This window comes from Echinops telfairi, unplaced genomic scaffold, assembly GCF_000313985.2.
Source record: "Echinops telfairi isolate 266 unplaced genomic scaffold, ASM31398v2 ScPeMD7_42;HRSCAF=159, whole genome shotgun sequence".
Classification (NCBI taxonomy): Eukaryota; Metazoa; Chordata; class Mammalia; order Afrosoricida; family Tenrecidae; genus Echinops; species Echinops telfairi.
This window is the reverse complement of record NW_022103940.1, coordinates 2,730,090-2,748,124: the sequence shown is the minus strand read 5'-3', so window position 1 is coordinate 2,748,124 and position 18,035 is coordinate 2,730,090.

Genomic DNA, 18,035 nt, shown 5'->3' with positions numbered 1-18,035 from the left:
CCTTTCTCATGGAAAATGGGCTCAGGGAGAACGGAGGATCAGATAATGTTTTCCTTCCTTGTGGTTTTTGGACTCAGGGTTACTTGGAAGACACTGATATATGGACGACAAGTACTTTTGGACTTGGTTTACATTGGAAAGAGCCAAGGACCCTTCTTTACAGAAAGATCTTGGGATGTAATGCTAATGAACAAAATGTGCAAAATGGAAAACTCAAAATTTACTACCATCAAGTATATTATGACTCATAGCAACCCTATAGGACGGAGTACAGCTGCTCTTTTGAGTTTCCAAAGCTATAGAGGTTTACGGGAGCAGACAGGCAAATCTTTCAAGATGGAAGGTTTAGAGAATAAAGGACTTCTAAAAGAGTAATATACCAAGTAGGGAGTCATAAAAAGTTGGATATTGTTGTAAGAGTTTCAATTCCAGAGAATCCAAGGAAAACATGATTAATTCAATTGTAGAACTCATAGTAGCTATGGAAATTCAACAGCAAGATTCTTGTGCTTTGGGGGGAGGCATGGGGCTTTTCTAATAGTACGAATCAGTGTGCTGATCCCCATTCCTCTATTTATTAATTCAAAATTCATAGATTTGTGTCCTAGTACTTTTTATATGGGCGTTGTTCTTAGAAAATAGTGTTATTATACAGGATCACCTATCTGAAAAAAAATTCAGTTACAGCTAAAACATTATTTGAAAAATGTACTATAATTTTTGTTTTTTCAATACTCTTTAAAGAATTATTCAAAAATACCCAAAAGTTGAAATAGAAATACAAGAAACATATGAATAGCTACTACCTAGGTACTGCAATTGCAAACATTTTTCAATATTTGATTTATTAGTTATGCATATAACAGACATATACAGACCACATACATATTGTTCAGAACCATGTGGAATTAAATTACCGTCATCATGGTATTTCACTCCAAAATAATTTAGCATTCAGTTTCTAAACACAAGAATATTCTCACTTATTTCCAAACACCATTATCCAGCGGTTCTCAACCTTCTTAATACCACAACCCTTTAATACAGTTCCTCATGTTGTGGTGATTCCCCCAACCATAAAATTTTTTTTGTTGCTACTTCATAACTGTAATTTTGCTACTGTTATGAATTGAGCGAACCCTGTGAAAGGGCCATTTGACCCTCAAAGGGGTCATGACCCACAGGTTGAGAACCACTGCCATTATCATCTATTAAGTAATTAGCAATTTGTTATTGTCTAATATCCACGTCTGTTCAAATTTGTCCAACTGTCCTTAGAATATCTCTTATAATTATATGTATTTTAAGCATGACCCAGTCTAAGTTGAATTTTATTGCTATACCACCTTATTGTGATTTTAACTTAGAATAGTATTTTCATATTGTTTTTCTTTTTCATTTGTTTCATGATATCGACTGATCTGCTAAAGTGAATAGGAAAGTTGTATTCTAGAAACTTTCATATTCTTGAATTTTCTGGGTTTGTCTCTGTGCCATTTCTCAGTTTCTTGCCATTCAGATCCAAATTAAACTTTAGTGCCTGTTGTGAAATAATACAATAGACTAATTCAGTATTTCTATTTTTTAGGCAATACAAGCCAATTCTTTCGAGATTGGATTATGTTAGGCTTTGAATTTACAAAAACATGTGCTGTTATCAATCGAAGGCATTTTTCATAAAATGGAAAATCAAATTGCCTTTAAGATTATATGGATTTTGATACTATTCATGGGGCAAAATTATCCCAGGGTCTTGTAAGTGTTAAAGTTGTTACTAGCGGGCTGTGGGTAGATATTTCAGGAGAAAGTTGTCTTTTCTTTGTGAGACATTTTCCTCTTCCTGTTTTTTCATGATCCTGCAGCTTAAGGACACTACTCCAGCTGTACACCAAGAGAATGTAGTCCCTTCAACATTTAATAGCCCTGGTTTGATGGCCACCTTGCCACCACTCTTCACTATGTAGGTGTTACATGCTCTATGTCACATGCTTAGAGTAGTAACAATAAACAGTGAAGTTGCACCACAGGAGAATTACCTTCTTATTCAGAGACTTTGAATCAGTATTTTCTCACAAAATGAGAACATTCTACCAACCTTTGGTTTTCAGCAACAACTTTTCTGACAAGATATGAATACCAATCTTGGGAAAGGTCTTGTTAAAGAGTGTCCTCCTTTGGATATTCTCTTTAGTCCTATATTAATATTTAGTATGCTCTTTTCACGTGCATATTTATTTTCATGTCATTGCTTAGTAATGATTTTGCAGTTACTCCCTTTCTGTCACTTTTCTGTCGTAATGTGGTAGTTTTTGAGTTTTTGTGTTGCTGTTATGCTGGAAGCTATGTCACTGGTATTTCAAATGCCAGCAAGGTCACCCAGAGTGAACAGGATTCAGAGCAACTTCCAGATAAAGAATACACATAGACAACAAAAAGGGACTCAACTCCCCTCTTTAGAGAAAAGAGACACTGCAAACCTTATGCATAGTTTGGAAATATTGTCAGATACTGAAATCCTAGTGACTTGCTATTAATCATAAAGTAGCTAGAGCAAATGGAAGGATGAAGTCATATAGCTGAATAGAAAGTTTCAAATGACTGTTTGAGAAAACAAAGTTAATATTATAATTAAATCTGCAAAGACTTAGAATTAGAAAATCCAGATGGAAGAACATGTTCAGCATATCTTAAACTGTTCTTTCAACTCAAGAAAAAAAAATCAGAGACCAAGTTTCAATATTGAAAGATTCAATGGACAAAATATTGAATAATGCAGGAAGCATCAAAAGAAGATGGCAAGAATATACAGAGTCACTATACCAAAAATAACTAATTGACATTCCACCATTTCAGGAGATATGATATAAGCAAGAATCAATGGTCTTGAAGGAAGAAGTTTGAACTGCATGAGCCACAAACAAAACTCCAGGAATTGATGACATTTGAATTGAAATGTTTCAACAAGCTGATGAAACACTGGAAGTGCTTACTCACCTATACCAGGAAATTTCAAAGTCAGCTACTTGGTCAATTGACTGAAAGAGATCCATATTTTTACCCATTTCAAAGAAAGATGAATCAACAGAATGCTCAAATTATAGAGCAATATCATTGATATCAGATGCAAGTAAAATTTTACTGAGGATTATCTAATACCAGTTGCAGCAATATCTTGACAGGTTGCTGCAAGCGGTTCAGGATGGATTCAGAAGAGGATTTAGAAGAGAATGTAGAACAAGAGATATAATTGTTAATGTTAAATGGATCTTCACTGAAAGTAGAGAATACCAGATAAAATTTACTTGTATTTTATTAGCATTCAACTGTGTGTATCACAATAAACTACAGATAACCTTGAGAAGAATGGGAATTCCAGAACACTTCATTGTGCTCCTGAGAAATTTGTACATGGAGTAAGAAGTAGTTGTGCAAATGGAACAAAGGAATATTGTATGTTTTAAAATCAGGAAAGGTGTGCTTCAGGGTTGTGTCCTCTCACCATATTTATTCAATCTGCATGCTGAGCAAATCATCAGAGAAACTGGGTTATATGAAGAAGAATGCAGCATGATTATTGGAGCAATGCTTATTAACAACCTGTGATATGCAGATGACATAACTTTGCTTGCTGAAAGGGAAGAGGACTTGAAGTACTTGCTGATGAACATCGTGGACTTTAGCCTTCTGGATAGACTACAATTCAATATAAAGGAATCTAAAATACTCACAACTAGTCCAATGTGTGTCATGATAAATAGAGAAGAGAATGATGTCAAGGATTTTATCTAGATTGGATCTACATTTAATGCTCATGGAAGCAGCAATCACATTGGGTAAATCTGCCACAGGAGACCTTTCTAGAGTATCAATAACAGGGATGCTACTTTGATGACTAATGTGCACCTCATCCAAACCATGATATTCTCAATGCTCTCCTATACCTGTGAAAGATGAACACTAATTAAGGAAGACCAAAGAAGAATAGATGCATTTGAAGTGTAGTGTAGGAGAAGGATATTGACTGTACCATAAACTGATAAATGAACAAAGAGATATATTTTGGAAGAAGTACATCCAGAGTTCCTTAGAGGCAATGATGGTGAGACTTCGTCATACATACTTTGGGTATGTTGTCAGGAGAAACCAACCAGTCCCTGGGAAGGTCCTCATAGCTGGTAAAGTAGAGGGACAAGGTAAAAGAGGGAGACCATAGAGAAAATAAATTGACATGGTGGCTGGAATTATGGGCTCAAGAATAGTAACAATTGTGCAGATGGAGCCGGACAGGGTAGTGTTTTTTTTTTCTCTTGTGCATAAGGTTGCTATGGGTTGTAACCAACTCGATGGCACATAACAATAACAACAACAACATAAGTCAGTTAGTGTGTGTCTCATTCTTCGCTGTGGTATACATCCAGCATATATACTGATAGGCTGTACATGATTTCTATTTTCAGTTGTTTTAGGTAGGGCCATATTGATGTCTACATTGGTTATATATGTTTACAAGTGCAGCTCCATTATATAAGTGTTCCAGTCTCTCCTCACAATCTCCAACATTTGCTGTTTTCTTTCTTTCTTTTTTAATTGGGCAATCGTTGGTATTAGAATATCTTATTGTTGTTTTCATTTGCATCTCCTGGGTGGCCAGTGATGATAAGCATTTTTAAAATTTGCTTGTTAACCATTTTAGCTTTATTTTCGGTGAACTCTCTTTTCATCTCTTTCCACCCACCTTTTAATGGATTTTGCTTTGTTTTGTTTTCATATTGTGGTGTTGCAGAAGTCTTTGTATTTTAGAAATTAGTCCTTTGTCCAACCAATATGACATTGCAAAAGATTTTTTCCCAGTTCTTGGGCATTCTTTTGACTCATTTAATGGAGTTTTGATGCACATAATTTCTTATTTTTAGTAGGTCTCAGTCATTTTTTTTGTATTCTACTATGTGTCCTTTATGATATTTGGTAGTATGTCTATGGCCTGCTTTAAGGCCTTAAAGTTGTCCCAAATTTCTCATTGATTATCCTACTAGCTCCAGGATTTAATTTAAGTCTCTGATCCAACTCAAGTTCCTTTTTGTGTATGGAGTGGTGATAGGGGTCATCCTTGTTTGGTTCCTGTTTTTAGAGGAAATGTTTTCAGATTTTCCTCATTGAGAATGTTGTTAGGAGTTGGTTTTTCATACATTGCCTCTATTGTGTTGAAATTTTCCTTTCTGTTCCTATTTTGTTCAGTGTATTTATCAGAATTTGGCGTTGGGTATTGTCAAATGTCTTTCCTTCTTTTGTTGATATGATCATGTGGCTCATAATGTTATGTTTATGTAGCAGATGACATTGATTGTTTTCTGGTTGTATTATCTTTACATTCTGGTGTGAGTCCCACTTGATAATAGTGGATTATATTTTTGATATGTTATTAAATTCTAGTAGTTAAAATTTTGCTGAAATTTTGTGTGTATATATTCATGAGGCAAATTGGTCTGTAATATTCTGTCTTTGTCTGGTTTGGGTTGTAGGTCTTAATTAAATCTTAGGTCTTACTTCATAAAGTGATTTTTGGAGTTTGCTGTCTATGTTAGGTTGGATGGACTAAAGAAAAAAAATCCAAGGATATATATATATATATATATTACATGGAAGAGCAATTATACATTGAGAAAACATTTCTAGTCCAATGCAGATCAAGTCTGATATTAGCCTCTATGTCCAATACTAGTCCATAAATTCCACCTGAGACTCATACAGCACATGCAATGATGCTGAATACAGGAAGATCACAGGCCTAGTGGGTGAAAAGTCTTGTGAGTCCAACCCAGCACCAACTCCACCAGCTCTCTGAGTGTGGCTCCTCAACACGAAGGCGAAACAGAGAGAGAGAGTGTGGCCTGCTTCCAGGTAGAAGAGAGGAAATTCCCAGAATCCTCATGAGAAAGCATCACCATAAGAAGGTATTACCAGGCTGTGACTTGATTGACAAGCTAGACTTCACCCTTATACTTATTTATCAAGTTGACATGAAATTATGTATCTACCACACTGTCCCTTTCCATATTCTGGAACAATCCGTTTAGCATTGATGAAATCTATTCCCTGAATACTCTGCAGAATTCCCCTTTGTAGTCATCTGATTCTAGACATTTCTTGGTTGAAAGTTTATTGATGACTTTCACTATTTCTTCATTTGTTATGATCTTTTAAGGTGTTCCACATTCATCTGTAAAAAATGAGTAGATGGTATATTTCTAAGTATTTGTCTATTTCATCTAGGTTATCAAACCTATTGGAGTAAAATCACTCAGAGCAGTGTTCTCATTCCTTGTATGTCATTTGTACCTGTCTTGATATCACCCTTTTCATCTCTAATTCTGGATATTTCTTTTTTTCCCTTTCTTAAGTTTTCCATCAGTTTGTCAATTTTGTCAATCTATTCAAAAAAAATCTTGTCCTGTTGATTTTTCCATTGTTTTTTTCCCTGCTTTCCAACTCATTTACTTCTAATCTAATCTTTTTGATTTCTTTTCTCCTGTTGGTTGAAGGTTTTCTTGTTGCTCTTCTACTAGCCAGTGGAGGTATTGTGTTAAGTTGTTGCTTTTATATTTCTCCTCTTTTTCATGTGTGCATTTATTACTATAAATTTACCTCTGATAACTTCTTCTGCTGTATACTAAAAATTTGTTTTATTGTATTATCGTTCTCATTTGCTTCAAGATATTTCTTAATTTCATCCCTTATTTAAATTTTACCCAGTCATTTTTAAGTAGTATATTGCTTAATCTCTATTTATTTAGTTTTATGTTCTTGATTTTTCTATTATTGATTCCCCAGTTATATATCATTTTGTTCTGAGAAAACAGAATGTAAGATCTCAATATTATTTATTTTATTTGTGTGTGTGTGGTTTAACATGTGGTCTATTCTAGAGTATGTATCTTGTGCTCTGGAAAGGAATGTATACTATACTGCTGTTTGATGGAGTTCTCTATGCATGTCTAGGATATGGGTCAGTGAAGTTTTAGTTGGAAGAGTCAAGCCTGCCCCTCAGAACAATTTAAAAATTATTTTAGAGCCATTAATATATTTTCACAAAAAATGAAATCACCATTATCTAAATAATATTTTTTAGTTTTTTTCAACTTTGCTTCAGAGCCACATGTACATGTCAAAAGAGCCATATATAGCTCAAGAGCCACAGTCTGCCAACCACAGGTCTAGGGTATTGAGCTGATTGCTTGTGTTGTTTGACTCTTTGATTTATTATTTAATTTCTTTTTTGAAGATCTGTCTTTCCTTGAGAGTAGTGCTATTAAGTCTCTATTGACAAGGTGTCTATTTCTCTCTTCAATTCTGTGAGGATTAAATTGATGTATTTTGAGGTCCTTCCCTATGAGGTGCATATACTTATTATGGTTATGGCTTTGTGTTTTATTATTCTTTCATTTATTTTATAGTCTCCATTCTTATCTCTCATTCTGTTATTTGACTTGAAATTTATTTTATCAGAGATTAATAGTGTCACTCCTTCATTTGGATAGTTGCCTTTGGCTTGGTAATTTTTCCTCCATCCTTTGATTTTTGTCTGTTTTTGTCTTTAAATTGTGTTTCCTTGAAGCCAGTGTATAGATGGTTCTAATCCAGCTTGCTTTTCTCTATATCTTGATTGCTGCATTTAATACATTGAAATTCATTGCAGTTATTGTTATATGAGTGTTTGTTGCTGTCATCTTGCTCTCAGTGTGTATTCTTTCCATTTTTTGGTTTGGTTTTATTGGTGTTTTTATTCCTTCTCTATTTCTGTGTTGATTTTTGTCCTAATCTCATTGTATTAGCTTTTGGTTGGCATTGTCCTGCATGTTGTTCTGAGGCTTTTCTGCTGCTGTTGTTGTTGATTCTCTGTCCATAGGGATTTGGTTAATATATGTGTGTGTGTGTATTTGTAATGCTGGTCTTGTTTTTTTTAATTCATTTAAATTTTTCTTATCTGAAAATACATTTGTTTCATCCTATTATTTGAATGATAATTGCTGAGCATAGACTTCTAGGTGGTATCTTCTTTTATCTTTCAGAATTTGATATATGTCATTCCATTGTCTTTTGGAGGTGGGGGGGGCGTGGTTTCTGCTGAGAAGCCTGAGCTATCCTTATCAATTTTTCTTTGTATGTGACTATTGTGTCTTACCTAACTGCCCTAAAAGGTGCTCACCTTTTCTTTGAAATTCAAGTAATTGACTATGATATGTATCACTTGTTCTTTTTTAATTTTGAACCTTTATTGTTTGGAATTCTCTCAGCACTTGAGCACTTGAATAGCTATTTTCTCCTCCAGTGTGATTTTTAGGAAATTTTCTTCCATGATTTCTCATGCCATTATCTCTGTAGGTTTATTTTTCTTTTTGCTCTGAGATCCAAATAAGACATGGGATCTAGGCATTGTTGTTTCCCTTGGCAGCGTCCCACATTATTCTTAGGCATATCTCAGATTACTTTACTTAATAAAATTAATTGTTTCTCTTGTAAGGTGTAGTCAGAGGAATTATCTTTTTGCTCGTTGATTTGATTTCCCTTTTCTTCCATTCTATTATTTAGGTATATTACCATGTTTTCTACTTTTTTATCTTATTAATTATTATTATTATTATGTATTATCAGTATTTATTATTTATTTACTGGTATTTCTTTTGTTGTCAAATTTCTACTTTTTTCTATTTCCATCAGTTGCTCTCATTTATAACCTCACATCTCTTGATCATTCCTAAACATCATTCTGCCAAATTCTATCTGGTAACTTTAAGACCTCTTTATTAGAATATTACATTGGCCTATACTATTTTCCATTGTTTGCATTTGATTTTCTTGATGTTGGGGTGTGCTCAAGTTGACTGCCGTTTCCAAAGCACCATGGTGTAGTTATTCATGGTGTGTAGGTTGCTGAGACATGTACAGGTGTGTGGCTCTGTTAGTAGTGCAGGATAGGTCTGGCTTGGGTGGGTGTACAGGCATCTGTGGTGGTGTAGGCCTGCCGCCTATGTCCACCTCAGGAGTGCGGGAATCCTCAGGGGAGTGGGACTACACTGGAGAAAGCAGTTAGAGAAAGAAAGGAAAAGTAAAGCAAAAAAGCCTACTTAGGATGAGTATGCCTGAATATGCATTTATGTTGGCTTGCTGCCTGTATCCTCTTTGGAGGTATGGGAATCTGCCTTACTCTTGTATTTCTAAGAACATCAATGTGATAATTTTGATGTGGTAATTTTATATATGACATAATTGAAAGCAATAATAAATAAAGTCTCAAATTTGGATATTTTTGTTTAATGAAGATTTCTGATTTTGTAGTAATATTCTTTGATTTACACTCAGATGTGTGTGTGTGTGTGTGTGTGTGTGTGTGTAGAGAGAGAGAGAGACAGACAGAGTGAGAAAGAGAGAGAGAGAGAGCCAAAGCCCTGGTGGCATAGTGGTTAAGCATTGGGCTGATAAATGCAAAGATAGCAATTCAAACAATCTCCTCAGGAGAAAGACAGGGCTTCCTATTCCTGTAAACAGTCTCTGACACTCATAGGGCCAGTTCTATTTGTCCTATAGGGTTGCTATAAGTCAACATTGATGCAATGGTGGTGAGTTTGGTTATATATATATATATATATATATATATATATATATATATACACACACACACACACACAAACATAATGTGGATACACATACACACATATGTTTTTATATGTACACATCCCTATATATAAAGAGAAAATACAAGATCAATAAGTTAAGATAGAGCCTTTGACATTCACGTTGAATTAGAAAAGATATAAACTCATTAATTTAAACAAAGCTAAATAATAAAAAAGAAAGAAAGAAATCTCTGTTCACTGAAAGACTTAGAAGAAATTATAACCCACTAGCAATGAATTCATCTGACACCTAGAATATTTATTAGTTTGTAAATGCCTTTCTCACTAAAAATCAAGGTGTTTGGAGAAATGTAATTTCAGAGACACAGTTGTAACAAAGAATAAAGTGCTTCATAAAAAGGTCATATCAAAAGATGCTTCCTTGAAAAGATTCCAACAGGCCACATCTGGGCACAAGAGAACACCAAAAGAATAACTCCTATGATTGAATCACACTGACTAACTCTATAGTGACATTCAGAGGGTAAGAAAGAGGAGAAGAGACAAAGAGATGCAGAGAGAGAAATAATATACTTTCACCATTTATGGTAGTGTGTTCATTAATTCAGTACTCCAAAATCTGGAAAGAAAAAATACATATATTCTGATTTTTAAAGTAGTAAACATCAGTTCATCACCAATCAGTGGATGGTGGAAAATTCTTTAAAGAAAGGGTAGTTATTAAAACAAGAAATAATTACCTTAAAAATCACCAAGTTAAACTTTCAATAAAATAAGTGATACAGGAAGTAATCACCAATGTATGTGGAAATTATTAGGATAAATGTTTGGGAGATTGGATTGTTGTACTTTTTATTAACTGGGACTCAATGCATATGCTATTCCATATTTCAATCATGTCAAGTAATATTGTACAATTTACAATCAGTTTCCAAACATTCTTTTTCTACCTGAACTACTTGATATAGTGTCCTTTTTACCTCACTACCACCACTAAACTTCCTCCCCCAAACCCCTTATTCTACCTGATGTCTTCATAGGTTCATCAATCCTGGGTTTCATATACTGAAAAGCACGTAATACAGCTTCAAGAGGGGGATGTCCAATGACACGACACCTCTGATATACACTCAAATATGAACAAACAAAAACCAAACATAAAATGCAGAAAATTTGGGAAACCAGATCAGGTCCAGCCTGCATCATAGAGGAAATGTACTGGCAAAGTTATGACAGTTCAAGTCAGTTTTATGCCTTTGATCTTTTATACTTACTCCTATCTCTCAAGTGCTCTGTTTAGTGACCACTTTCTTCCCATGCCACAATTTTAGATAGAGGGAGTTCTCCGGAGGCTTATTTCTATGTAGCTCCACTAATGGATTTTGGGCTCCCACTGTCATCCATTGCCTTTTGTACACTGGATCCTTACAGTTTAGGCTCTGATACTATTCCCTCCTTCCACTTCAGATTATATGGATTCCAATCCTTAGGAAACTGATATAGTGTGTTTCTGCCAGATGGACTTAGTTGACATCTCATTTAGATATCTACTTGTTTTGAAACAAGCCTTTAAGACCTCAGATGCTATTTTATCTGATACCTGGGCATAATATAAATTCTTTGCCACATTTTTCTATAGCACCCATATCTTCTGTGTTCTCTTATTGACAGTGAGTATCAAGCAGGGCCATAATGTAAGAACTAATTGTTTTTTAAGTTGGAGCTAGGATTTAGTGCAAGCCCAAAAGCATGGCACTTTTTAATCATCAAGAAAAAAACTTGTCTCCACAATGAAGAGATATGGCAGCCCTTATCTTACCCAAGTGATTAAATTTACTATTATTAATGGAGATACAATCTAATATTGTGTGCCTATGCTGTTACATGACCAAATGTTAAGCATACAGCATCACATATAACTTATTCTTTTTTAAAAATTGTATTATATTTATTGATAACTTTGAATAGTATTAATATTTTCAAATTATTAAGTCTTCCTATCTATATACATGGTATATTCCTCCATTTATGTAGCTCTATTTAGTTTTGCTATAATAGTGATTTTTTTTGTTAAATCTTTTTTTAATCATTTTATTAGGTGCTCATACAGCTCTTATCACAATGCATACATACATCAATTGTATAAAGCACACTTGTGCATTCATTACCCTCATCACTCTCAAAACATTTGCTCTCCACTTAAGCCCCTAGCATAAAGTCCACATTTTCCCCCTCCCTCCTTGCTCCCTCTTCCCTCATGAACCCTTGATAATTTATAAATTACTATTCTGTCATATCTTGCCCTGTCCAACGTCTCCCACCACCCACTTTTCTGTTTTCCGTCCCCCAAGGAGGAGGTCACATGTAGATCCTTGTAATCGGTTCCCCCTTTCCAATCCACCCTCCCTCTACACTTCCAATGAGGCAAAAATGAATGTGATTAATGCATATTCAAAATCACCATTTGAATATCTAATAGATGCTACTAAGTGAAAATGGCTGACAGAAGGTCAAAATGCCTCACAGAAATCTTGGATCTGGCTTGATATTCTCAGAGGCCTAATCCCATATTTTGTATAAATAGAATAGTTTAGATAAGGATTTTGATAACATAAATAAGGATTGAACTTGTCTGTTTTAAGAATTGAGTTTAGTATCTGATTCTACTTTGTTTATACTGCTTTTTCTGCTTATTATTATTGATATAAGGATTTAGAGAAATGAATATTGGCAAGTATGAAAATAGGGAGCTTGTAAGCCCACTTGCCGTAAGCCATTAAAATTTGAATCTTTAAATGGGTTAGGACATGCCTGCAAAGAAGGCTCTGAAAAGATAAGCCTCAACCAGTGTTTTGGAGTACTCAGGATGTTTGTATTCTAAGAGTCTTGCCTAAGTAGCTATTGTTGACAGACTGTAGGGAAAAAAATAGCTCTTTGGATATTTGAATTTTGAACTAGTGTTTTTTTGTCAGAAGCTGGAAAAAATCTAGAACTGGAAAAAATCATGAAGAAAACTCCTATCTAGGACTGAACATTAAATGGAGCCTGTGGTAGCCTGAAATGCTTGCTAGGCTACCACCTGGATCCACTTGTTGAGTGGAAGTGGGATCAATACAACAATAAAGAGACAGATTAAGTCTGGCCATTGACACCCTTGGACCTGGTTTATAAGGAACTAGAGGAGAGGAAGAGAGTGGGTTGACTGGTCTGAAGTTCATTACCTAGGACAAGTGGACTATGGTCTCAAGGCAAGGTAACCAATGGGCACCTTGGTGAGGCTAAGTGAGGCAAACCACGTTGAGTTGACCAGAACCCTACCAGATGAAGGGAAGATTTTCAGCCTGTGAACTGGTACATATTGCTACAGACTTTATGGATGACCTCTCCTGGTTTGACTTTGCTTATGGATGCGGATTTCACAAGGTTCCCACTGGAATGAAGATTCTTCACATCAAAGAATATGATTGTCTCCTCAGAGCACCGGGTTGATGTAAAGGGGCAATATAGAAATTGGATACCCAGAATTGGGGGGATAGAGGAATGAAATGTTTGGCTTAAAAACTTTCATAGTTGGGGGAATATATTCATATGATTAGAGCATTAAAGTGTAGGTGATACTTAACTGCAATTGTGAGGCATAGGATATTTTTGTTTTATTCACTTATAGAATGTTATGCTTAAGTGAGGGTAGCATGTATTGAATTGTATGCATTTTAGTTTTATCCTATTAGGTACAGATATGATTTTATCATTGTTTGTTTGAAAATTATATATGTCTAAAGAGTTATGTGAAAATGTCAGATTGACAAGAGGTGGTCTGTGGTTGTTGCATAATCTGTTGCCAATTTGAGAATTACAAGTGAAAGGGTGGAGTTTACCTGTCAGTCAGGTCGCAGCTTGATGACCTCATTTGGAGATGCTAGGGAGAATAAATAGCTCTCTGGAGGTGAGACACACGCTTACTCCCTGTGAGGCATCCCTGAGGAGAAGACAGATGGAGAACGGCTGATGGAGCCCAACTCTGGAGCCTGAGAAACCACATGGAGACCGCTGCAAGCACTGGGATGATTACAAAGTCACTGGATCCACAAGACTTCCCACCCACTGGCCTGTGATCTTCCTGTATTCACAATCATTGCATGTGTTTTATGAGTCTGAAGAGGACTTTTTAGATTGGTATTGTACTTAGGGGCTAATATCGGACTTATGGACTTGATCTGGACTAGGCTGGGATGTTTTATCAATATTCAACTGCTCTTGTATATAAAGCTCTTTCTTATACCCATATGGATGTCTGTGAATTTGTTTTTCCAGTCAACCCAGACTAACACACTTCCCACTCATGTAGTCGATTTGACTATTAGAGAAGTTCATGTGTATAGTTGCCTTTTATGTTGTTGAAAAAAGATACTTGCTATGAACAAGTAGTTGATTTTGCTAATTCTATCAGGCAATTCCCAGCTTCATTTCTATCACTAAGCCCATATTTTTCCAACTATTATTTCTTCCTCTTTGTTATCAACTTTCGCATTTTTATAGCCAATAATTTTCAGTGCATCTTGATTGTATGTTTGATCAGTTTCAGAATGAAGCAATTAGTAAAAATATTCAATTTTGTCATCACTAGCCTTTGTGGTCGGAGCATAAATTTGAATAATAGTTGTAATTTTTTAGTTTCCTTTTGGGTGGATAAATATTATCTTATCACAGACAGCATTGTTTTTAAAGTTGACTTTGAAGTGTCCTTTTTGAGAATACATGCAATGCCAGCCATCCTTCTTGATTGTATTATTCCTAGAATAATAAATCATATAATTTTCTGATTCAAAATGTCCAATACCAGCCCATTTCAGCTCACTAATACTTAGAATATTGATCCATATACCTTCTATTTCATTTTTTTACCACTTCAAATTTTCCTAGATTCTTATTTTATACATTCCAAACAGATCATTCGCAGATTTTTGCAGGTGTTTCTTCTTACCTTGAGTTACACTCCATTAGCAAATGAAGATCCCAAATTCTCCATTCCCATAGGCTTTACCTCACTCAAGTCGCCACAGTTGATTCCATTCTTGGAAAGCAGCTCTTCATCAGTTACATTTAGAGTGAACTCTGAATCGAGGGACCCAGTATATGACAATGTTTATTACTATGCATGAGGTTTTCAGAGGCTACTGTTCTTAGTCTAGAAGCTGCGATAAAACCTGTTCATTTTGGGTGACCCTGCTGACATTTGAAATAATAGTGAAATAGCCTCCTGCTTGACAGCAACACATATGCCACCACAGTATGGCAATTCACAGAGGAGTGGTGGAAGGCTCCAATGTACAGTATCAATTGTCATGGAAGCAGTAGTCAATAGATCAAATGATGTATTGCATTGGGTAAATCTGCTATAAAATACCTCTTTCAAGTCTGAAAACAAAGACATTTACCGTGAGAACTAAGGTGAGCCTGTCCCATTGCAAAGTATTTAAAATTACTTCACCATATTGCCACTGTGAGAAAGAGGAAGACCTTCAACAAGGTGGATTGACAAAGTGGCTTCATTGAGGCAAGGATTGCACAGAATCAGGGAGTGGTTCTTTTTGTTATACAAAGAGCTGCGATGAGTCAGAATTTACTCAATGGCACCTAACAAAAACAACACAGTGTAAAATGGGAGCCCAGAATCTATTCTGAGTCTCCACTAGATTCAGTCTCCATTGAGTTCTCTCAAAGCATTGACCAGCAATGGTAAAAGCTTTGAACCCAGTCCAAGTGTATTAGGAAGTGGATTGCTATGATTCTGTCAGTCAACCCAGGGAGGTTCTCACCCTCAAAGTCTTGCCTTAATGGAAATTGGGTACTAGGTTCCATAGACATGAGTCATATTCTGGTGGGGTCCCCAAACCAATCCTGTAAACTTTTCTAATCTGCATTGGTGTAAGTGTCCCAACAATTGTTCCCTTCCTACTTGTGTAGTCATTTCAGTTTCATTTGTTTTCCATGTTTTATAATTTGGCCATGTGGCTCAACACCATTATGGTCTCATGCTGATGGTCTCCCCTATTCAGATGACTAATTTTTGTGTTTGTCTGGTCTTTGTCCTGCTTACATTATATTTGAATTGAGATCTCTTTTACTACCGGCACACTGTTTTGTCTTATATTTTATGTAACTGATATAATTGCTAATATATTCCCCATCTTCTTTGGCAGTTAGTGAAATTCAGTATCTCAGGCTATGATCTTTTCCTCCTTTGCATGCAAAGCTGGTCAATGAAAAGGAAGACAAAAACAATTGACGCATTCATCTCATAGTGTTACTAATTAATATTAAACCTACAATGTGCAGAAAGAAGCATTAAATACATCTTAGAAAAAATACATAATGCTCCCTAGAAAGAAGGATGGCAAGACTTTATACCACTTACTGAGTTAGTTAATTGCGGCAACATGCCCGATAATCACATGTGGGGCTAATTGAAAGGCAGAGGGATAAATGGGTGGTGAGCTTCGCCTTTCTAGTTCTCGGGTCTCTTGTTTTGTGATGGTCACACCAGGGTGCAGCTGCCTTAGCAGTTCCCTGCTTCAGCTTGCAAGATTGACTTCCTACAAGACATCCCCAAGGAGAAGCCACATGGACCTACCCAGATGCAGCCCTGGGGGCTGGAGCAGTCCTGCGGAGACCCCTGCTAGTGCTGAGATGCTTATTCATTCACTGACTCAGCTTTCCTCCTGCAGTCTGCATCATTGTCTCTGTTTTGTGAGGTGAAGGACTTTGTGGACTGGTGTTGGGTTAATGGGTTAATGTTGGACTTGTGGGCTTGGTCAGCAATGGGTTGGGATGTTTTTGTGATGGACACTTTCTTTACAGAAAACTCTCTTATCCATGAGTTGCTGTGGATTTGTTTCTCTAAAGTACCTAGACTAATACATTATGGTACCTTGGGAGTGGGGTACTGGAGAAACATCATAAGATAGAGAGTAGATGTTTGTTTGACCTCTCCCTCCTGGATGTTTTCCATCTTTGTCTAGCCAGAGATCAGATAAAGCTACACTATTTACTTGGTTGCTTTTCTGGGGAAAATATGGGAAGTAGGAAAATAGAAAGTTTGTAAGTCCACTTGCTTCAGTCATTAAAATTTGATCTTTAAATGGGTTTAGGCCATATCTGTAAAAAAAATTTTGAAAATAGATGTCCCACCAAGTGCTTTGGAATACTAAGGAACCAGTAGTCTTTGTCAGTAGCTGGAAAAAAAATCTGGAACCATGAAGAAAACTCCTCTCTTGGACTGAATGTTAAAGGGAGCCTGTGAACAGGCTGAAATGCATGGTAGGTGACCACCTGAATATACTTGTTGAGTGGAAGTGGGAGAAATGCAGCAATAAAGAGACAGGTTGAGTTTGGCCACTGACACCTGTGGACTTGGTTTAGAGGGGAAAAAAGAGAAGAATAGAGTGGTTGACTGGTCTAAGTTTCATGACCTAGCCTGAGGGGGTTAGGCTTGTTGAGTTGGTGAGCGCCCATGGCCTAAGGCAAGGTGACAAATGGGCACCCTGTGGAGGCTGAGTGAGGCAGCCCACATTGAGTTGACCAGAACCCGAGCAGTTGGAGATTTTTGAGCCTGTGAACTGGTGCATATTGTTGCTTACTTTATGGATGGCCTGTCCGATTTGACTTTGCTTATGGATGCAGACTTCACAAGGTTCCAACTGGAATGAAGACTCTTCGTGTTGAAAAATATGATTGTCTTCTCTGAGAACAGGGTTGATGTAAGTGGGCAGTATATAAATTGGATAACCAAAATTGGGGGAGATAAAGGCATGAAGTGGTTGGCTTACAAACTTTCATAGGTAGGGGGAAAAATTCACAGGGTTATAGGGTTATGGTATAGGTGTTACTTAATTGCAATTATGAAGCTAAGAATTATATAAAGGTGCCAGGTTGGCAAGGAGTGGATTGAGTTAGTTAATTGTGCCAACCTGGCCGACAAACACATGTGGGGCTAATTGAAAGGCAGAGGGATAAATGGGTGGTGAGCTTCGCCTTTCTAGTTCTCAGGTCTCTTGCTTTGTGATGGTTGCACCGGGTGCAGCTGCCTTAGCAGTTCCCTGCTTCAGCTTGCAAGATTGACTTCCTACAAGACATCCCCAAGGAGAAGCTACATGGACCTATCCTGATGCAGCCCTGGGTGCTGGAGCAGCCGTTTGGAGACCCCTGCTAGTGCTGAGATGCTTATTCATTCACTGACTCAGCTTTCCTCCTGCAGTCTGCATCATTGCCTCTGTTTTGTGAGGTGAAGGACTTTGTGGACTGGTTGGGATTATGGGTTAATGTTGGACTTGTGTGCTTGGGCAGTATTGGGTTGGGATGTTTTCGTGATGGACACTTTCTTTACAGAAAACTCTCTTATAC